Source organism: Zerene cesonia, chromosome 20 (assembly GCF_012273895.1).
Source record: "Zerene cesonia ecotype Mississippi chromosome 20, Zerene_cesonia_1.1, whole genome shotgun sequence".
Classification (NCBI taxonomy): Eukaryota; Metazoa; Arthropoda; class Insecta; order Lepidoptera; family Pieridae; genus Zerene; species Zerene cesonia.
In genome coordinates this window covers 2,203,413-2,227,581 of record NC_052121.1, presented here as the reverse complement: position 1 = coordinate 2,227,581, position 24,169 = coordinate 2,203,413, and the positions used below count along the sequence as shown (strand labels likewise).

At 32.1% G+C, this 24,169-nt stretch overlaps 1 protein-coding gene across 1 annotated transcript in view; it reads right to left on the bottom strand.

Annotated features, from left to right (window-relative positions):
• The window catches only part of LOC119835139, a 39,140-nt gene extending 26,491 nt beyond the window's left edge, over positions 1-12,649 (bottom strand). The window contains exon 1 of the mRNA XM_038359798.1: positions 12,556-12,649. The gene's annotated coding sequence lies outside the window, so the exon portion shown is untranslated. The remainder of the gene's footprint in view (positions 1-12,555) is intronic.
• Between the last annotated feature and the right edge of the window lie 11,520 nt (positions 12,650-24,169).

The window sequence follows — 24,169 nt, the reverse complement described above, 5'->3', positions numbered from 1 at the left end:
CTTAATCGTTCCTATTCTTAGCTGGATCGCATAGTATTTAGCATTGCAGTTGATACGTGAGTTTCTTATCGCTGATACCTAGTAGAAGCAACAGCAAATCTCAAAGGGGTACTCACGAACGCAACCGGTATTACAGTGCACGAATGTGCAAGCTCTCTGTTTCGTCTTTCTCATGATCCGATGAGGTTTTAATCTGATATAACAACGGAGCCAGAACTGACGACATTAACCCATATTTTCGTAAATGTAATAAATTAATTTCAATTACATGTTTTATATATGTATCCAAAAATGAATCTCTATTTCCCTTGGTTCTTGGTTCCCCACGCCATCACGCATGAACGGGTAAACCGATTTCAAAAATACTTTCACCATTAGATAGCTGCAATTACATTGAGTCACACAGTCTATACATGTACAACGGTGAAGCCGGGGCGAACAGCTAGATATATAAAAGATTACTGTATGTCCTCTTTATACTTGAATTAGATTAAATGTTATCAAACATGAAGATTGAAAAGATTTAAACTGTGTTAGTTTCATAACGGATAAAACCGGGGCGAACAGCTAGATATATAGAAGATATGAAGAAGATATAAGAATATGTTCTCTTTATACTTGAATGAGATTAAACGTTCTCAAACTTAAAGATTGAAAAAGGATCTAAACTATGTCGAAGTGTCATTCAATATGTCATTTCAACTTACCACAGATTATATCAGCACACTGTCAAACAATGGACATTAATGATGACATTTATATTTTATGTTACTGTACTGTATGCCGATAAGAGAGTCAAAAGTTTGTATGTTTCACATCACTTTCAATTTTGATGAAACATTGTTCCATCTAATTAAAAACACCGAAATCATAGACAAACGGATAACATTCAATCTACAAAGTTAAACATTGCTATTTAAAATCGCCAGTAAAAAATAAAATATTAATTCTAACACAACCTAATCCTTTCAGAGAAGATAATAAAAATCAAGCGCTTTAAATAATATTCTAACTTCACCTTCAGATAAAATACAAAGCACCAAGTTAATTCGCGGATCAGTATTGTATCTGAAACAAACATACTAAATTGTGTTAACATACGTTTAAACTGTTATGGGGCGGCGTGGTTTCACTCAGTAAATTAGCCTTGTTAAATGTTAGGTATTAATTTACGAATGACTTTTCATTATACACGAGTACGTAATAAATTTGCATTATTTGTAAAATTAGATTTCTATTTCTGAAATTGAAATTGTTTCTATTCTTTTAAAATGTCTCATTTATAAAGCATTTCAATGCTATAAAACTAAAAAATCAAATTTAACAAAGGACGCGTTCCATCAATAAAATATTGTAATCATTGAAATAATCTTTCGTATACGTTGTGATGGTTCTTAATTATCTTAATAGATGGCGTGGGGTGTCCCTTAGGGACATAAAACCGAAAGAGTAGAAGAAATTCGATTACTGTGGCGGGTGGCCGAGAGGCTAGGCGTTGCTACGTTATGGCAAAAGATGTTACTGAATAATGGTAGATGTCAAAATTAATAAATAGGTAAAGTAAAAGTCGAACTCCTCTAAGTAGGCAATACAATTAATCTAATTCACAACTGCAAAATTGGTCACCTATCCAATTTATGACCGTGCATACCGTTGCTTTACTTCGATTTTTTGTTATTTGTTGAAATAGCGGCAATCACCTGTGTAAAATTTAATTGTCTAAATACCACGACTCATAAGATGCACACACTCTTTAAGGAATTTGAATTACGTTTAAAATGAGTTGGAATAAGCAAATTAATATGTATTACATAGATTTACTTAATTCTAAATATCATACTTATATTAATCACGGAGATATTTATACATACTCATCGGACATAAAGGTCATCGCTGAAACGATTTTGGACAGACACAATCACCTAAAAGCTGTTAAATAGATCCTGCCATTTGTAAAATTGTTTTTTTGCGTCTTACAAACACCTCTCGAGCGTCGCTCCGAACATAATAGGTTTGGTTGTTAAGAAAACCGATAAAATTTATCAATGTCGTCGCTTCCACGTTAACAGCCTCTAAAAATTTTCACCTCCTATTAATAATTCCTTTGATAAATTTGCTGGCTGTTCAAAATTATTTCGCCCAATTGACATTTTCTTCGTAAATAATTTTCATTCAAGCTGATGTTCTATCGTTTCGCGTATATTTATTTCTATCGTCTGATGACTGTGTTTGTTTTGTAACTAATTTTATGGAGTACTTTTTAGTTTGATAATTATCGTATGATCCTATAGATAAATATATATTATCCATAATATAATAGACTTCAAGGAGGCGATAATCCATTGGAGATTAATATGCTTTTATTGAAGAAAGAAATTTTATGATTTTTATTCCTTATAATATTCTTGGAAGCTCTTCCTACGATGAGTGCTTATAAAAAAATACATTTCTCAGTTAAACGCTTAAATCATAAAAAATTGCTACACTTTTCAAAACCAAATAAAGGTATTATTAAAATAGGAAAATTCTCAAATGTGAGGTTAGCCCTAACCATCATATTGTTATAATATTCGAATATATTTAAAAGGGACTTATTTAAATAAGCTAAAATCATGCTTTATGCAAGTATAGAATCCATTGTAGTAAAATCGGCCAAGCACGAGTCGCTCTCACACACTTCTGTACAAACCCGTAAGATTAAAATTATATAATGTCATTGTATAGCTATGATTGCGTTCGCTAAGAACACGATTTTTTCACAGCACCAAGTGACACTCGACTTAAATATGTGACATGAATTTCATCTTGATTCAAACAATTCAGTAGTTATATTATCTATTTATATTTTAAACACCATTCTCCAGTGAATAAAATAAGCCTTCATTTAAATAAAATATATTTTCCCTCAATAAATTCCCACGGAAATTACCCAATATATGCCAATAAAAACAATGAAGGATAAACGCACTCAACCAAATCACTTAACCCTTTCAAAACAATAACGTTTCATATAGTATATAGCTATCAAATTACCATAGTCCAAGCGTTTCCTTAGAGAATAACAGACGCAATTGAGACAACTTGTATACGCACAGTTTTGAAAATTAACCTGAAATCACAATGGAAATCTTCAATTTGTACATCCATCACATCAAATTGTATTTTATGTATTATATTACATAATTTTAATAACATAAATAATACTATTTTGTCTCCTTTCCATAAGTTACAAATAATAAGCGTATTTCATTTGATGTCTATAACTTTTTAAAAACCAACCCCTAATTTCATTATAACACGTGTAATCTTCAAACTTCAGATGTTTTATTAAATTATAGTATCTTAGGCGATTATATATCATGTATTAAACAATTCTGTGTACGAAAACCAAATAAATTGTCAAGAAAACTTCCCTTGCAGTAAACATAAATCAATATTTTCATAACTATATTACGAGTTAGCCTCTCGTTACAGTCTACAAACCATGGTATAATTTTTCACATTCGTGTCAAGAACCAATAACATTTTAATTATACATCGCCCGCCTAATTGAATATATTCCTCACATCGGCAGCACTTTGCGCGCAATCTATCAGCCTGTAATACCCCGTATTCGTTGTAACATGACGTGTGTGTGACAGGATTATTTGTCGCTTGTCGGGCGAACGTAATAGTTTTGCTAAAGAACGTAGAATTCGCTAACTTATTGCTGAAACATAGTAAATGTTTTTGTTAATAAGTAGGCAACTTGTTACGCGTTCTTGTGTGAACAGTGAAATAACTAATATTTATCATATTAATGTTTAATCGACTTAAAACAATTCAAAGTGGTTCAATTCGATTGTATTTGTGGATCATAACTTACTAGATGAACCGATTATGATTTTTTTTTTTGATATTCTCATTTATTATTTTATTGTGTCTCTTGTACCACGATCGTGTCGACACAAAACTTGCACCTGACCGACGTTTGAAATTATCGACATAAAACATAACAGCATTCATTCGTAAGCAAACATGGAAGCTTACCCGCGAGAGCGTAATGCAGCGGTGTTTACGATTTTACATATATAGTAAACTATCTTATCGCGCGCGGCTTCGCCCGCGTAGAATTCGGTTATATCGTATTTTATTCGCATTAAAAAGTATGGTTTGTTCTTTCCCACGTTTAGCTCCATGTCCAAGTTTCATCAAAATCGGTTTGACAATAACGAACTTTTATACAAACTTTCATCCCCTCTTTCAACCCTTTCTTCCCTTTTCTCGCGATAAAAATTATCCTATGTCCTTTCACAAGTACAGTTCTATCTTCATACCAAATTTCATCAAAATCGGTTCAGTGTTTTAGGCGTGAAAGCGTAACAGACAGACAGACAGACAGAGTTACATTCGCATTTATAATATTAGTAGGGATTGAGTGATTTATTCTTTAACTATGAAACTGCACCCTCTTAGATGCTGATAAAAAAACCATTACTGATCATTAATCATCTAATTAAATTTAAATTATAAATAGTCTAAAGCCAACGAGTTATCTGCAATTAAACATTACTTCTTACTACAAGAACTAATGCAATCAAACAATACACATACCACACAATATGCATTCAAAATTTAAAGGACTAAAACCAACCCATATCAACATCACATCATAAAAACACAAAATAGTCCTGCGGGATCAAACTGAACGAAACACGTGTTAAACTGACCTTTTTCTTTCGAAGTCGATAAAAAATAACGGGCCCTCGAGTATGATGATAGCTGTTAAGAGAGTCCCTATTGGTAAGCCAAATTGTTATAAAGTTTCTGTATCGCAAAATAATGTTAAATACAATTTTAACAACGTTTAAGGGGAATATTAAATTGTTAACATTAAATACGAGTTTCTATCCATCCTCATACATAATGGAATTAGTAGTAATAAATTGAAATAAATTACATTCGAGGAACCTGTTGAACGAATGAAATAAATGATTTCAAGTATGAAACTACACAAAATAAAGATATAGACTGATTGATGAATGTGGCCCAGACTGTTTCAAATATAACGTCAAATAATATGTATGAATTGTACCTACGGTATATAATATTCCTTCTATATGAGACCATAGAATAAATAAACAAATCAAACATTCATCAATTTTATTCCTTCACTCACAGTTAGGAGTTAGTAATGAATATTAATGAATTATGTCTTCAGAAAATTTCAATTTGCGTATTTCGCGAATTGAAACGATTTTTAAACTTAATATATACTGGCCACGATTCGAAGTAGTCGTTCATTTTGCTGAACTGTGGCAACGCCTAACCTCTAAAGTGTCTAAAACGTCTAAAAAAAGGGCTCAAACTAGGTATCAATTGAATATTGTAATCGTTAAAAAAACATGGTCATTATTACACCGATTATTAATTTAATTTTAATTTAATTGTTATGTTATGTAACAGATTTTATCTACAAGAACAACGCCTATAGCGAAGTTAAACTTCTAATAATATTCAAGTCTGTCAAGTTTAAGTAAGTTATTTAATTTCCCTCTAAAAACAATAAGGTCGAGAAATGCAAATTCATTTCATGTTTATTTATTAACGCGATATTTTAATAGAGGTTATTTTAAATATTTCATGTAAAGCATTTATTTTAATTTTTAATTTAATTACCTCATCAGCGTTTCATCCTCATTTTATTTAACGAGAAATATTTAATAAATTAGAAAACAAGTCTATCTATTCACCATTTTTATTCAGGTATTATAGTTACATCTCGAAATAACCATAATCGAGATTGTGTTCTAGGCAGCCTTTTTCAAACAGCTAATATATTTACTCTCTTCTTTTTTAGTAACATGTCTTTAATATTTAACAGATTCGGTTATATGTTATGTTATGTACAAATTAAGTTTGTATTAATAAAAACCATTCTAAAAAATAAGTCACCAACGTTTCAGATTCTAAAATGAGACCAAACGGCAACAGTTTCCTAACAAACACAAAAATAATCATGTCAATCGGTTCAAAACCCACTAGTTATCGAATAACGAAATCAAAAATAAATACAATCAAACGGGGAAAGGCTAAAAAAGAAGCCGATAGCGGTATATCACCTGATCAGTATTCCTGCTAGCCAGATACACGGGGCTCAATTCTAAATGCAATCCCGATAGTCATTCAGGTTGATTTACATATGATTTTTCTTTCACATTTAAATATATCCATTCAAGATTGCACTCAGCACAATAATTCTACATCTAATGCGATAAAGTAATGAACGGCTTTTGATGAAATTTGATATACAGACAGGGTATGAGCTGACTTAAGTTATAGGATATTTTTATCACGATTAAATGCTCCCTTGGGATAAAACAGGAATCTTGATATCCGGGCGAAGCCGGGACAATGTCTAGTTGTTAATAAAATTATGTTATTTTATATATAATGTATAGATAGTTCATTCGAACTAGCAATTAGTTCCACTGATCCAATATTTGGCGAGAGATCAAATAAATGCTTTATTATTTTATATTTTCGTATGAGCTTTGTTTATGGACGTTTGATGGTTATTGAACCGTATTATTCTTTAATCGTTTGTTATGAGAGATAGTTAAAATATAAGTATTGTTTTTTTGTAGCTTTGACAAGTTAAACTGTAGTTTTAAACTGTAGTTTCAAGTGTAATATGAACTTTGAATATGCGGTGATAAAATCCGGTTGTTCAGTCTTATTACGATTTACGTCTATATCTAAGTTAGACATTACGCAAATATAAAATACAAATAAATAAATGTAATGTGTTGTAATATTGCTGCATTATAAACTATAACTTCCAGCCCAGCTTCTCTTGCGGGCACGTTTCGTTGCGACATCTCCTATCCCCTTATCATTAGGGTCTAATGCAATTACTTCAAGTTTTGTATTTGCTATCAAAAATATCTTCTTCAAGATTCAATTTCCATTATATGCTTTTTCCTTAACGTGTAATAAAAAGTGCGTGTGAAGTCCCAAGAACGCGAGTGGGGTTCGGGTCAGATGATATACGTCTGTTTTCTAATCGATTTGTTTTAATTTAGATTTTTTCAAACAACTTCAAAAAGAGGTTGAGGTTATCAATTCGATGGCATATTTTTTGTGTTTGTTACGTCATAATTTTTTATTGGGTGAACAGATTGTTTGATCAAGTTGATGCCTCCCATGTAGTCCTTCATCAGTCATTTAAATTTAGTCTAGCTTTGACACCTTGAAGGTGGTATAGTTTATTAGTAAAAAATTAGGAATTCCAAAAAGAAACAGAGCGTATTCTTCTTCTTCTTTTAATTAATGGCTCCACCCAGTAAATAGGGACTCCGCTAATGTCCAGTATATAAGGGATAGACAGGACTCAAATTTCAGACAGATAGACTAATGCAGTTGTGTCATTTAACATAAGAAAGCGCATTTAAAAATAACTCAAGCTCATAATCTCAATCTGTTAAATTCAAGAATTAAAAGAAATGAAGCAATTCTCTAAGTATAATCGCTTCATTGCAGATAATACGCAGCTAATCTCACAGCCACCATAATGACACTCACATTGGAACGAGCCATTAATTTACCGAGATAGTTCTCGCAGTTTCTATTAAAGTATTTTCTGATTAATTAGCTTTTTAATAGATAAGCGTTCGAGCTATAAGTATTCCCCAGACGAATATGAACATAAAACAACGTGAAAGGTTCCTTTCATAGAAGGATCGTAATTTATATGATTGTTTACTCGGATTGTAATAATATTGTACTATGTTTATTTATTTCAGTTTTATCAAGAGACAACTGTTTTTCTTCGTTGTTTATTCATAAAAAGTTGACGCCGTAGACAAATTAGTTCTACATCCAGAAGTTAATTAAAATCGACTTCATCATGTGAATGTTGAGGCTTTCCTGCTCCGTGACACCACAGATCTACTGCAAAAACTGAAGAAAACTAATTGGGTTACAGAACTAATCTAATCTTTATTCTTAAAGCACAGGAACATAGTGACTCCCCTTAACACACACTAATTGACAATGGAATGTCCATTGTCACTTAATGTCTGTTCTCTTTGAAATTTAGGTTAATATAAAATTACTTATTAGTCTTGTATACCAGATTGTAATTATGTTATTATTATAAGGTGCTATTCTATAATAGCCTCCTTATTAATTACAAAAATATTTATTCATTAATGAAAAAGAAAAACTTTCTAACATGAAATTATTATAATCATATTATTATATATAATAAAATCTCAGATATTTCACAAGTCGACTTAAAGTTTTGTGATTTAATTGCCGGGTAGCTTAATGCTTGTGAACAGAGAGATTTCTATTCCTTATTGAACCATGTAAAAAAATATTCCAAAAAGATTTCCTCAATATAATTCCTATGTCAATCAGTAAGAAAACAATTTAGGACCACCATAAATGGTATAAGCTTTTCTTGAATTTTCGTTAATAAAGAAATACAATGAAAATCTTAAGTACCATTTATAATGGCGCTGATCTAGCAAGATTCAACATCCTCCGTAATTACTCTGACGTCAAGCTCAAGGTGACGATTTACAAACATTTTATCTGCCCATATTTTTAATACCATTATTTTATTCCTGTAATTCCAATTAACAAATGATGCTCATGACCATAACTGTTCTATAGTTCATGTGAAACATACTGGCAAGTGCCTGATGCCGCAAAACAAAATATCCTGAGGATCAACAAGGGAGCTCTTAAGTTTTAGATTCCAGAGGAAACAAAAATACAGACTTACAGTCCATCTCAACGGAAAAGGGTTGGCGATTAATTAAGGAAGCAATAAAACAACGATCGCGATTTAAATAAAGAATCCATTGAAGTTTAACTACACAATAATGTGGCCGAGTTAGAGATTTAGTACTTACCAGTGGCCATTTAGGGAGATTAAAATATTATTTATTATTGAGTTGACTTGTGAACTTAGTTCAGAAATTCAAGCAATATCATATTATTCTGTGGCAGTATGTATGAATTTAAAAAAGCATATTTTTCTCTCACAAAATTATGTTACAACTTTTAACGAATTTCGGAATTAAACAATAACTAATTGTGCACTTCTATAATACTGTAGAATTTCCTATCTCCTAAAAATCTTTATAATATATGTTCTCATTAATTTCCTCAAAAATGCAAAATGATCCCAAAATTCTTAGACACTTTTATACACTCACAAACTATTATTTAGTAGTATCTGTACTGTCGATTCTAACAATAATGAAGTTTTCCAAAACTATACTTATATTATATTAATAAATAAAATCGTTTAGTCGACTGGTATAGACCTGTAATATTCTTGATAATACAAGAAGAAATAGTAAAAAAAATGACATTAACGAGCCTAGATAGCCGTAGAAAGCCACGATTCGAAATGACATTGCCAAGTAGGTCAGATATTTCATAGGTGAGGCTGGTCCCACCATTTCCAATTTTGTTATAATAAAGGGTATTAAACCATAGGATGGCTTAATCTGTTATTAATTACTAGCTTTTCGTCCGTGGCTGCGCTCTCATAGTCAAAGAAAAAGAAAGTCAATGGGCATTCTATGCATACATCCTGTTATCGTGCGATATTTGGGATAAAACCTAATCGGTTCAGTGGTTAAGCCATTAAAAAAAATTCAAACAGACAGAGATAGCATTTATTAGTAGGGATTAATCATAATTAATATTAGGGTATTTAATGTTCCGGAACTAGGTACATTTTTTAAACAATGATTAGCAAAATGTCGGCTGTATTTGTGACATATTTATTTGTGAGTAGTTAAGAAATATTATATTATAATTTTAATGCATGTTTTTTGCGTATATTTATAATGATACGAGAATAAACAATAAACAACAATACAGAAGCAAATAATACCGAACCTGACTTCAAAACTAATTGCTTAGCAACTATGACTTTCTGTTTAGTATTTATATTGTATTATTCATAGCCAACAAATACGACAATAAAAGTCCATTGCTATATTTATTCTCCGTTTGAGACTGTATATTAAATAAAACCGCGAATTTTCAGTTCGAATTACATTCAAATTGAGTTATTTCTTACATTACTTTCTTTTCTCACTCAGCTTTGAAAGGCTGGTAAATTTAGTTCCCACCTGAAAATGACGATAAAATTTTCAGTTGAACTTTCATAGTATTATGTTTTAACGACCCTCTCTATTCAATGCAATCTATAATGATAAATAAGATGTTTGTCATATTAAAATAAACCGTTTTACTATTGGTATATGTACCAAAAACGTTTTTTAGAATTCTTGTCTGTCGGTCTGATTGTTCGGACTGATTTCAGAACGGCTGGATGTTATAAGGAGTAAGTAACTTTTACGATCTCTCTATTCGGACATTGCCACAGGAACATAGGAATGAAAAAGGAAAAATATAAGCAGCTAGGTATTTAATGATAATAAATATGAAGCATTGAAATTTAATTAAGATAATTAATATTTGTTAAAATTAATCAGAATTGATTTGATATTAATTTGTATATCAAACAACGGATGACAAAGAGAATATGTTTGATCCAAAATGTATTAAAACAGAATATTGAATAATGTTCCTTTTTTATGTATTTCGTAAATTTTCGTATCACTTCATGACATACAGTTTTTTAAAATACTCAATATCAATGTACCAAACAATAATTATATACTATATATAATACTTGTATAAGTATTAAAAATATCTAAAAATTTTGCTATGATGTATGGTATCAATCTCAAAATATCTATATGTGTCAGATATTTACCACCTTCGTAATCTCAAAGTCAAAGAATTTTGTCTAGTTCTTTATACATTGCTTATGTTTTACCATTATGGCCGTTATTATAACCGCATTAATTACTAAAACCCTATGAATCGTGCTTCTTGGGATCTTCGATTACTTATATAAAGTGGTTAGGTTTGTATTATTTTCAACCGACTTCAGAAAAATACGGGAATTTTCAATTCGATTTTTTCTGTGCTTGTCACCTCTGAAATTTGGACTGGGTGAATAGATTTGAATGAGTCTATTTTATTTGAAATCTGATAACGGGAGGGCTCGTTTAAATTCAGTCCAGTTCTAAGTATCAGAAGGCGGTTTAGTTGTTTTGTTAAAATAATTATTATGCTAAAGAAATATCTACAATACTTGACAGAATTCATTTACCGATTTGTCCAACATTGCATTGTCAATTACTATAAACTTGACTTCAGTATCAAATTGTGCTATTAAATTTAAGCGAAATGACAGATTTCCTTACTAAAACGTAATAGCATTGTGACAAATTCGATTATCACCAGAAGATACTAGAATATTAATTATAACCATTGTTTGAGTGATTCACTAATCTAGAAATTGTGTCACTTGAAAATAAAATGATTAATTACCCTGCTATAATCATAGTTATTAGTTATAATTCACCCGCAATTTCGGACATTTATAATCTATGTTAAGTACATAGATACATATAATACTTTACGTACGGTAGTGTACGTACTAATACTTTTAAAATAATCAGAAATTAGTCTATGAAATTTAGGACAGTTATATCGCTTTCAAATGCTTTATTTTTCGGAGTAATTTTCAAACTTAGATAAAATGAACCTATGGTTTAATTTATTGATGAAAAATTATAAAAAAAGAATATTATTTAAATATGACTTTTATTTGTTATTTTGTAGTGAAAAAGAATAAAAATTTATTGAAAAATATTTAAAAATTGATTACAAATAAAAGGAAAATTCCAACTATTTATTCATTATCAGAACAACATGAATGAACAGTTCTAAAGTAAAAAAAACACTGAAGATTAAAGTAATTCGCATTACAGAAACAATTTAATAAAATAACAATAAGTAAATCTAGCTAATCCTTTATTCAAATAGAAACATTCTTTTTAATCTTTTTATCGTTCGTCATCCTTTTGACCGCCTAGGTTCAGTGGTTAACACGTAAGCGTAGCACCGAGGGGTCGTGGACATAGTTCCCAGTAGGGAATTCAAAAAAAGCCTATAAAACTTGTATTTGTAAAAAAAATCAATCAGTAAAAGAAGTGCTTAATGTACTTGCCCCATAACACAATTTTTAATTTTCTTTTACTTAATCTTTTGTTTAACTTTAGTTGATTATGTTACATGAAAAGTAAAAAAGATATATTGAATTATATTTAGCACAAAACTAAACCAGCTCCAAATGGTCAGAATTAGACCGTGTTCAAATCCACCACCTTGTAGATCAAAAGGAATTTGAGGGAAGCTTATAAAAAAAAATTGCAAAAATAGGTACAAAATAAAAAAAAAATAAAAGAATAACGTTTCTTTTTTTAAATAATTTAAAAATATTTACTACATCCTTATAGATATTTCCGATAAAATTTATTTAACAATTAACAGCGTCACAGCCAACAATCATTTTTTTATTAACAACTCAGAAAATAATTACCAAAATTCTAATAAAAAACACAACAAAAAAACTTTCACATCTTTTTTTTATCATTCGAATTTAATAATATTTTCTATCTTTCTACTTACCAGTTATTATACACTAACACTACACAACACAAATTACGAAAGTCAACTTCGTATGGCGCGCACGTGCAACCTACCCCAAGCGTGATACAACACTGCCGTATGGAGCTGAGGGTGTTCCATTCAGGCCCTAACATACTAAATGCCCTAACGTCAGTCAAGCTTAGTTATCTTACGTAGTAATGTAGTATTCTTACGTAGTAGTCTTAGTATGTGTAATTATTTTTCTACGCTAAACTGCGGAGACTTGATTTCAAAATTTGGAAGATGATTGTTGGATCGTAATGCATATCAAAAAACAGTCAGATACACGACTGAAAGCTAGTCTTTTATAATCCGAATACAGTCCCTATCTTAGCATTTCATATAGTATGTTATTTGAAGTGAATTGACACTTAATTTTTTATGGTATTAAATGAACCTCAACAGCAAGAAAAAATCTTTTCACGGAATGAAGTACGCTGCGTAGACAAAGCCTCGGACAAAAGCTAGTCTAGATAATGCACAGTGAATTGGCACTTGTTACTCTTAGACCTTTTTAAGTTACAAGAAGACTTACTTCTTTTTTAATACGTTCTTTTCCGACCTCTTTTTTCTATTTGAATCGTAAAGGTTTATTGGGTTAACTTCCCACTGTTGGAAAGAGGAAAATCATGCTTTTAAAAAGTATAAAAAGACTTTTATTTTATATATTATTTTATAAAATTAAGATGATAATGATATCTTCTACGGTAATGTGAATTTTACAATATATATTATTGTGTTCTCCTTGAGAGCCATTCTCTTGATTGCAGTATACGAAATGAAATGCTTAGGTTACCACGAAATAACATCAGACCAAATATCTGGTGGTAATGTAAAAAAAGGAACTTTTACGTTAATCTTATTGTAACAAATAACAATATTAATTAGGTATCATGATATTTATCGTTTTCCCGAAAATAAATAAACGAGTTTCAGTTGACAGTGGGAGAGAAACGTTACCCTAGAGTCTTTATAATTTTATTCCTCGCACCGGTAGTAAACAGCCTATAATTTTTTTCTTAATGTATTTTATCAGAAGATTTTGTGTTAAAATTATGTATATAATAGTTTATAATTCTTTCACGCCGCAACGGGGCGATTTTACGATGCAGTTATTTAATCTAGAAATTGTTAATTCACGGACCAAGCCGTGGACGAAGAGGTAGAAAATTAATTGTTGTTTCAAATACCTAATATTCTAGATTTTTGATTGCCTAGAAAATCATACATCTAAACCTAGCTCACTAATAGACATCTAATTACGTTATTAAATCACAAAGACACATATGGCAGAAAATTGCTTTGTTATATGTCGTGATACAAGATAGTAATAAATATTGTCTTTCCTTATAAACGTGGGAACGTTCTTGTTGTATTTGTATCGCATACAAGCGCAGTATGTCAACCATCGTGGATATAATTAGCACAAAGTAAAACAAAATCGTGTAGCAGAACGACCGCCTTGTAAATGATATTGCCAAACATCCATTTTAACCGAAATTGTTGCAAGGTAACATACATAAGAATATACCAATTAGACAAGAGAAAAATTAAACATCTTCATGGTTTTTTTTTTAATATGTCAAGTCAGTAAATAGTCATAAAGTAGTAGTAGTAGTTCGATGAAGCATGATTTTAATTAGATCATAATCTGACTAATTATTATATGTCACATTTTTATTTATTTATCTGTATATTCTTCGTAAGATAGAAGTGCGCAATAGATAAAAAAGAGGGAAACACTGTAATATAGGACTAACAAATTATGTGCTATAAAATTAGACAATTCGAAAAATTAAAATAAGTAATGCATGGGTCTAGTCGGGACAGTTATTCAGCAAATGCTGCAATGCAGTTGCAACGCTGATTTTCAGAAGACATCGATATCGGGAAGTAGGTATACGTATATCCTTATCTTTATTCCCTAAATGACTTCTTAAATTACAGAATAAGAAATCAAAAGATCCGACAGCAGTTGTAAAGCTCGATTCGTTATTTTATCTAAAGTTTCTAAGTACGATTTATACGCTATTTTATCAGACCCGACGTTTAGAACGTTTAACTGCGAGCTTGATAAAATAAATGTCAATTTGTAAAACTACAATCAAAATCAAGCCACAATATAGCTTTTCAATTTTAAGTGAAATTTAATATTCCAAACCACAAAATAAGGTTAATTATTTTAGATTAACAAATCTGCATATTTAATTTATTATATATATAAATTAAATTTATTATATATATAAATTAAATTAAATTCAAGTATAACTCTTCATTGTTAATACAATTCTTTTTTTATACAAAACTCAGCACTAAAGAGTTTTTAATAAATAAACAAGACTTGCGCATAACTCGGCTGAAAATATAAAATAAACAAAAAGTAAAAGGAAATGCGACTCACGGGCTTTTTACTGTCTGTAGCTTAAGGCAACCCTTTTGGCGCGTAAAAGGCAAATATTTGTTGTGATGTTTATTTACCAAAGATTATCCTTTTTTACTTTAATACATTAACAAGCGTAATTAATTGGTCGCTGTTTCTTATCGCAAATATTTCAAAAAAATTATGGTGTATTAAAGATATTGATTAGGTAATAACAATATCCAATATAATTTTTTGTTTGTTGTTGTTGTTTGTTTTGTTTGTTTGTTTGTTTGTTTGTTTGTTTGTTTGTTTTAACGCGCAATCTCCGGAACTACTGGTCCGTTTTGAAAAATTCTATCAGTTTTAAATAGCCCATTTATTGAGGAAGGCTTTAGGCTATTATGTACCACGGGCAGCCGGGGCGGAACGCTAGTATCCAATAAAAAGATAAAATATCAATTATCCTAGAAAATATTAACAAATAAGCTTGTAACGTCAAAAATAAATTGACGTACTTAGATATCACAAGAACTAAGCCTCAAATTAAGTGTTGTATAATGTCTATGCTAGGTTTACCGGATTTAATCTCGAAAGAGCGGTGCCGGTTATGATAGGACTTTCGATGGAAACGCTTATAAGACGTGATTAAAGTTACTAATAATCATTATTACAATGCACTCTATACTTTGACATAAACGAAAACGAGATGTAACGATTAGACATTAAAATTATACAATAAACGACAGTAATAGGTATGATTAAAGCACTTTTTCAATTCAAATTTGTTGATTATGTCATATATTAAAATATGTATAATATAGTATTATATTGACTCATAAATACAATTTTAGGGATAATTAGTGATTGATAGAGAAGGGGAAACGTAACAAATTGAGCGAACTGTCTCAGACAATTGTAAATTATATTTACTGGAATCCTATAGATATTTGAATTGTAGATTATATTTTAATTAGACATGACAACTGTGTCTGTTGATTATTAATTTGAAACCTATTTTGTTTGAATTGGACAGAGGCTTTTGTTATATACAACTATAAGTCTATAGTTTTATAATAGACTAGCGGTCCGCCCCGGCTCCTCCCGTGGTACATAATATATAGCCTATAGCATTCCTCAATAAATGGACTGTCTAATACTGTAACAATTTCTCAAATCGGACCAGTAGTTCCTGAGATTAGTGCGTTCAAAGAAATAAACAAATAAACGAACTCTTCAGCTTTAAAATATTAGTATAGATTTATGAGGTCCTTTTTAAAGGAAAATCAATATTCGAATGTAATACTTAAACTTATTTTATATACCAAGAGTATATGCGAGTATTTATAACAAGGAACACTTATTCATAAAACGATATAAAATTGAAAATATTGATCTATGCTATGAGAAATCAAGTGCTTTTAAAGAAGTCTAATTGAATAAAATATTTAACTAGAACATTTATGTTTGAATATGATCTTTATTCTTAATCGATTACGTACACTTGAAAAGGATATTCGGCCATTAATAAATTGACTAAATCATAGCGTAGAATTGAACATTTCAAGCGAGCAACCAAGTCTGAAGACTAAGCCTTAGGGAAATCGAATAAACACACTATATTTTACATACTATATTATAACAGTTCACATTTGATTGTTACGAGTACACAAGTCTATTTACGTCCTGATGGGATCAAAGGATAGTATGATAGATAAACCTGCGGATCCACACTCAAACGATTTGATTTTTCAAAGGCTAGGCTTAGGCTTTTACTATTGTATCTCTCACTCTATATGTGGTAGTCGAGCACGCTTCGGCACGAATTGGGCTAGCTCGCACCGGGGAACTACCACACCCCCACAGAAGACCGGCGTGAAATAGTATTCGGCTGTGTTTCGTGCGGTGAGTGGGGGAGCCGGAGGCCCATATCCTCGGCCTTACCTTGTCCAGTCCTTTCCTTTATTCCTATCGCCAATCCTTTCTTTATCCCTTCCCAAAAAGTCGGCAATCCATTTGTAGAGGCGTAAGGTCTGCAATAGACCTTATACCTCTCCAAATGTTCATGGGCGGTGGTAGCGCTTACTATCAGACTGTAACATAAAAAAACTATACTGCTTGGATTATGCACCAAAACGAGGTTTATTGCGCGTCTGTTTGTTACTTCGGTATGCATGAAATCCCTATTATATAATTATACATTCGACAGAACATCTGTCTGTATCTTCTTCACGCCTGAGCAGCTGAATCTGTTTGGATGACATTTGACGGAAATATAGTTTGAGACAAGTTAAAGCACATACCATAAACTATCCTATATGTATTATATTATACCGGGGAGTGTCTATCTTTTCGCACAACGCGGGTAAACTAGTTTGTAATAGATGTAGATTATAGTTCGTGTCAACACAAAAAATACTTTATTCTTCCAGTGAAAGGCTTCCTTTTATTACGCGAAACCGTACAATACCTGAATTCATATTATTATACGTACTATACCTATATGCCAAAATATTCATAGAGATTTAGATAGCAACAATATTTTATATCATCGATGAGTGATTTATTGATACAGCTGAAGTGAGGTTGAGTTTGGTATTACATTCACGGAACGTAGGCGTTTGCCCAGAATTTTGATAAAGTTTAATGATATAAGCAAGCGAATAACACTCGGTATGGCTTATTATTATAAGAGAAAATGGTAAGTTAATTATTTATCAGAATATGAACACTAAAACATCTGCCACGTGTAACATTATCCAGTGTTTTCTTGTGTTTGATTTTACGCGAGTATTATACATTTAGAAGTTAAAGACTGTGACCAGTCTACCCGTGACCACGCTCGCCGTAAAGTGTTCGAAACGTCGGGTTAATAATATAATGAATAAATCGAGTTCAAAATCCGTTAAAAAGTCTTTAATTTCTAAATTTACCAATGTAAATTCAACTTTGCATGTGTAAGTTAGCCTGAGAAACTTTAAACAACCGAATATTGGAGTTCAATACGGCCTGTATAAACGCAACATTAACCTCCAGTCATTTAATTATTTATAGATATTTTAGAATTATTTTTTTTACAATGCTATATTAGTTTCTTCAAAACAGAAGTATATACGCTATTCTCTTATAGTATTAATTTAAATTTTCTCAAGCTTGGTATTAAATTTATAATTAATCACGAAACTCGGAATAGCTAGGATACCCGGCGCATAAAGTTTTAAAAAGCGACTGCTCGAAACGTGCTAATGTGCTGAACACATACCATGCATAAATCATATTCCCTTTCACGGTGCCTCTTAGACCCTTGTAATGGCGAAAATTTTTAACGAAATTTCGAAAGTTCCGTCCATTGTTGGTTAGCCATAAACGGAGAGTTTTTATCGTGCCAGCAGTTCGCATTCGTCCTTAAAAGTTGAAGTGTATGTTTTTCTTTTCAGTTATGTTGATTCTGTATTGTTATCGTAATTCTTTGGACAGATGAAGGATCTTTGGTATGCCCTTTCCTTGTGCGGATGAACTCCTTTATACCTGACTTCGTTTCACTCATACAGACACACCTGGATTATCGCGGTAAATGTATGAAACAACATGTTCTAATATCGTTTAACGCACACACATAAGCTCATTCGGTGAATGCGTATCATGCTTGTGTAAGGAACACTAGATTGGCACTGTATTACATTAATCGTAGTTGCCTGTGGGTTCGGGAATATTTTTAAATATTCAGTCATTTCATACTCTTTTGTAATCGGTAACAGTGAAGTAAATAGCGGGTACAGACGTGGCCATACTGTACGTTAATTATCCTATGTTACGGACTTGTATATGATCAGCTTTCTACGAACCGATAGACCGAAACCGAAAGACATGTTTTTGGCAACATACAAACTGAATCTAAAAGTCATACGATGCTAGTCTAGTGCGGTTTGGCAGATGTCGTATGTCGTTGAGTATTTTGATTTTTAGTTCCCGATATTGTCATGTTTTTATTTTATTACTAGCTGCGCCCCGCGGTTTCAACCGCGTAAGTCCGTATTCCGTAGGAATATCGGGATAAAAATTTGCCTATATGTTATTCCAGTTGTTCAGCTGTCTACGTACCAAATTTAATCGCAATTGGTTCAGCAGTTTTTGCGTGAAAGAGCAACAAACACACACACATCCTTACAAATATTTGGCATTTATAATATTAGTAGGAAGTAGGATAGTAGGATTTCCCTTCATTTATTTTTCATTGATAAGGATAAGAAGAAAATTGTTCACAATACAACAACTCATCACAACCACAGAACAAAACAATTTGACTCTGTAACTAATTGATGTGTGGATGTAGAGGCTACATAGGTAAGTAGGTAGGAAAATTGGAATTTTAACGAAAACTTCATTTGCGGGCTAGTTTATTAACTACGACAAATTCAACTTCTCTGAACATCATGACTCTGTTTCTAACAATCTTATCATGCTCAAAGATAATACCATATTACTTCAAAGATATTAGATTATCCTTTGCCTTAATTTATGTTCATTAATTATAACTAATTAACATCACAAGTCTATTCAGCATCTATTCAGCGACATTCATGATATTATTCCAAATGTAAACTTAATTTTGCTAAAAGAGCAATATCACTAACTGCTTTGAGAGTACTGTAATTTATTTTTAATTAACCCAGTTTGATTTAAAGCAAGAAAGGGAGAAAATAAAGACAATCCGTCCAAGCTAACGAATTAGTTAAAGTAAATGTACAGACGTTCCGCTTCCAACAAGTACACTTACAATTTTTCTTTAAAACTTTACAGCGAAACTTTCCTGCGAAACTCCCCACTTCAAAATGGATTCTGCGCATTTAGTGATTAATACACATATTTTGATGTAAACACATTTAACATAGACTTACAATTTTTGCAATTTTTTTGCAATTACGCACCCAATTATCAATAAAACTCTACGACCAACCAAAAGCCGACGACTCTGGTATCTTATGAAACGTGATAGACAACTGAAATTTTCAGGGGTTGACGTATTTATGTTTCAGCTATATCAAAAAAAACAACTGTTGGTAAGATCATAAATTGGATGGGAAACCAATTTTTTGCAATTACGCTTTACCTTCCTTATTCGTACGGAACTCTTCGTGTTGCGAGTCCGCATCGCACCTAGCCAATTATATTTATCATGATGTTATCTTAAAAAATCAATTTATTTTCTGCACGATTTTAACTCCGAGGTCCTCACCACTGAGCAACCACTGCATGTTTTGCTCTGATTATATTTTTAATAGTTTAAAATATTTATTCATATTGATTTTAGTCCGTGTACTAAACTCGATTATAAATGGTTAGTAGATCTACTATCGGTTATCTTACTAATGTGTTAGCCAAGTTGATATTATGTACAAGCAATTAACACGTATAATACCTACATATAATTAATCTCAAATGTATAACATATCCAATATCTAAGAACATAATGCAAACAAATATATAATCGTAGTACATATATGTATGAAAACATTTATTATGATGGCCGCTTATTTGAGAAATATGAAGATTTTAATATATCTTAATTTAATCTGAATATAACCATGATTGCGGGAAATTAGTTTAAAATTTAAGGTAAAAAATCCACTATTATGATGGAATCGAAAAACCAACGTATAAACTTTGTGATAGGAAGTTTGTAAGAAATATTATTCAGTTGATTAAAACGACACTTCATAGGCCAAAAACAGCCCATAACGATAAGGCGTGTTATAAGACTTACATAGTCACGTAGATACATACACTCGAATACCATTGCCGTCCTTCTGTCGCAGTCGGGTAAAACTACACCATACATTGCAGATTCTATTTCGCAAAGAAACACAGTGAACGTAATATTCCAGAACATTCGAACGTATTACGTCAAGATATTCTGACCCATTAACTTCCGAGTGGGCACGACTCGCTGCGCTTTTATTTCTCCAGCATAGACTATCGTACAAATGTACATACACGTTTATTGTCGTCTAGTTGATGGTAAATTAATAACTTTTTTAGTGTCAAAGTGTAAAAGAAACAGCAGTTGTACTTCTACCACTTTTTAAGTTTGCCGACGAGATAGGAAATGTTTAATAATAGTAAATTATATGTTAATGATGATAACAACATTGAAACATGTGTTCGACAGCCCTTAAATAGGGTCCCGACTTGCTAGCGACATGGACTATGTAGCTCGGGCTCGTTCCTACCGCATCTCCCCCTTCGACCTCCGCACGATTGATTGTGGGACGACTTTATATATGGACTATGAAATTATTAATTTGTTAACTTTAAAATCACATTATCAAAAAATAAAGACACTAGAATTTAAGCTGATCAACCTGGCTTTCTTTCTTCTTGTTTCTTTTGTTAGTTCTTCATTTTATTTATGGTTAAATATAAATAAAATTTCAGAGTATCAGTTTTCTTAATAATGTAATTTAAGTAGAGTTATGAAGATATGCACTGACGCAGCTGTTTGTGTGTCTATGGCATCGTAGCCCTTGTCACAGTTTCAAGTTGTTAACCCCAAATCTTGCTTATTCAGGAGATTCTTAGCTAAATTCGGTGGAAAAGTTGCAGCAGTTACTAGAAACTTTTAGACCCTTGTGGAGAGATGTGGTCTTAAATTTTTAACATAATAATATAGCATTAATCCTCGTTATGATACCACCATGTATATTCTAGTTGTTCGCCCCGGCTTCGCCCATGGTAGATAACCTATATCAGTCGTTGAAGATGCAGCTTTCTAATAATAAAAGCGTATTTGAAATGTGTCCAGTAGTTTTTCTGTGAAAAAATTAAAACATACATACATACAACAAGGAAAAATATTTCCTCTTTATAATCACACTAATAAGTTAAAATTTTGTTTCTTTGGATGTTTGTCCGTCAATCACGCTGAAACTACTACTACTAACTACAACGCTTGGCACGAATTGGGCCAGCTCGCACCGGAGAAGTACCACACCCCCACAGAAGACCGCCGTGAAATAGCATTCTACTGTGTTTTGTTCGGTGAGTGGGAAAGCCGGAGGCCCATATCCTTTTCCTTACCCTTCCCAGTTATTACACTTACTTCCCATTATTCCTTTCTGAATCCCTTCCTAATTTAAAGTCGGCAATCCATTTTTAGAAGCGTAAGGTCTGCAATGGACCTTATGCCTCTCTAAATGTTCATGGGCGGTGGTAGCGCTTCCCATCAGGCGTCCTACTCCCATTCCATTCTGTCCGTTGCCGACTGTGACATAAAAAAAATACAAGCTAACCCCAAATGACCGTATACCATAATTTGCATACCAAATTGAAGCAAAATTCATTCACTAACTTTGTATAACACAGCAAGAAACTTCTTAACATGTTTTCGTAAAAAATGTTCACTCGCCGATGTATGAATGTTAACAAAATAAAATTCCTCACTTCTCCAGTTTAATTTACGCTTTAATGGCTGCTAAAAATAAATACTAGCTGTTTTTCTATCATAAGTAAACTTTATAGATAAAATATATTTGTATGTATTTCCTTTTATTGTTTCGAAAAACAAACTATACAGATTTTATTATTAGTACAGACTTGCATAATATTATATTACCTGTGGTGTAGATAATACAAAGTGTAAACGGTGTTACTCATATGCTTAGAACTCCTACCTTTTTTATGTCACAGTCGGCAAGAGAGATGGTGGGACGCCTGATGGTAAGCGCTACCACTTACGCCACTTGCAGACCTTACGCCTCTACAAATGGATTGCCGACTTTAAATTGGGAAGGGATTAAGAAAGGATTGTCGAGAGGAATAAAGGAAAGGACTGGGAAGGGTAACGAATAGGATATGGGCCTCCGGCTCTCCCACTCACTGAACAAAACACAGCACAATGCTATTTCACGCCGGTCTTCTGTGGGGGTTTGGTACTTCCCCGGTGCGAGGTGGCCCAATTCGTGCCGATGCGTACTCGACTACCACATACCTAATGTTGATCTTCTATTGAAAGTATTTAAACGTGTACGCGACGTTTTCAATCGACTTCAAAAAAGGAGGTGGTCTTCAATTCAACTGTATTCTTTGTGTTTGTTGCCTCGGAACTTTCGACTCGGTCAATCGAAAAGCTAGTGCCTTAAGTGAGGTCGCATTTAAATTCGATTTAAATTCGGTCTAATTATTCGTTAAAAAATAAAGATTTATATTATTAATGCGAAAACATACTATACAGATACATGGAAGCAATACTCTAGAAATTAGATAATGGCCGATTAGCTGGCTCAGATACATTGCCACATGATAGCCTGTTGAAAGGTTGTCCGATCGTCGTTGTATAAAACATTAATTGAAATTGACACCTTATATCGTGGTAGTAATGTTCACAATCTTTTATATATCTCATAAGGTAACTCTATGCATTAATACACGCGTAGGCGGAGTTTGCTTCGAACACTTTTTGAGCGTGATTGTACTGCAATGGCGGCACATAAATATAAATACATATTCAACACAAGCACTGGGAAACGATATTAAGGAGATAATAAACAACAGTACCCCACGCTGGTTACTACTTCTATTACTGAATAAACATAAGATTGAACAATGCGAAAGCTGTAGCAGATTCGATGAGACTATTAAAATGCATCCGTGCTCTTTTCTTACGTTTTATATACGAAAGATGCTTGTACCTGGGTTTAACCATCAGAACAATATCTATTTTGTTTTCTGTTGCTTGATTTTATTCAGTTATTCACATTTTCTGTGTATGACCCATTAATGTTAAGAACGGCGTGCTTCTTGGTTGTAAATAAATTTAATTTACTTTACTTAATATAACCACATATAATGTAGTACTATTCTGGAAATATTACACCGTTATATGGAATTCTAAATATGAAAATGCAAATTTTGCCCCTTCCTGAACGCACTCAAGCATTCAAAGAAACAATTGACGTCGCGATTTAAAAGGAATAATTAATGAATGAATTCTGTTTGATTCCCAATTCGAATAGACCCAAACATGGCGGAAACACAAAATGCTAAAGAGCTCTTGCTCTAATTCATTCCCGAGTTAGCCGTCGCAGGGCGTCCCTGCATTGCTATTCGATTCGCAAAAAGTAGGTTTTCGATTAGTTTGTTGGAATGAGCTGCAATCCTCCGAGAACTAGAAATAAAGAAATACATACATCACAAATTGAAACGCTTTTTTGTATTCCCTTCGGAATTTCATCCGTA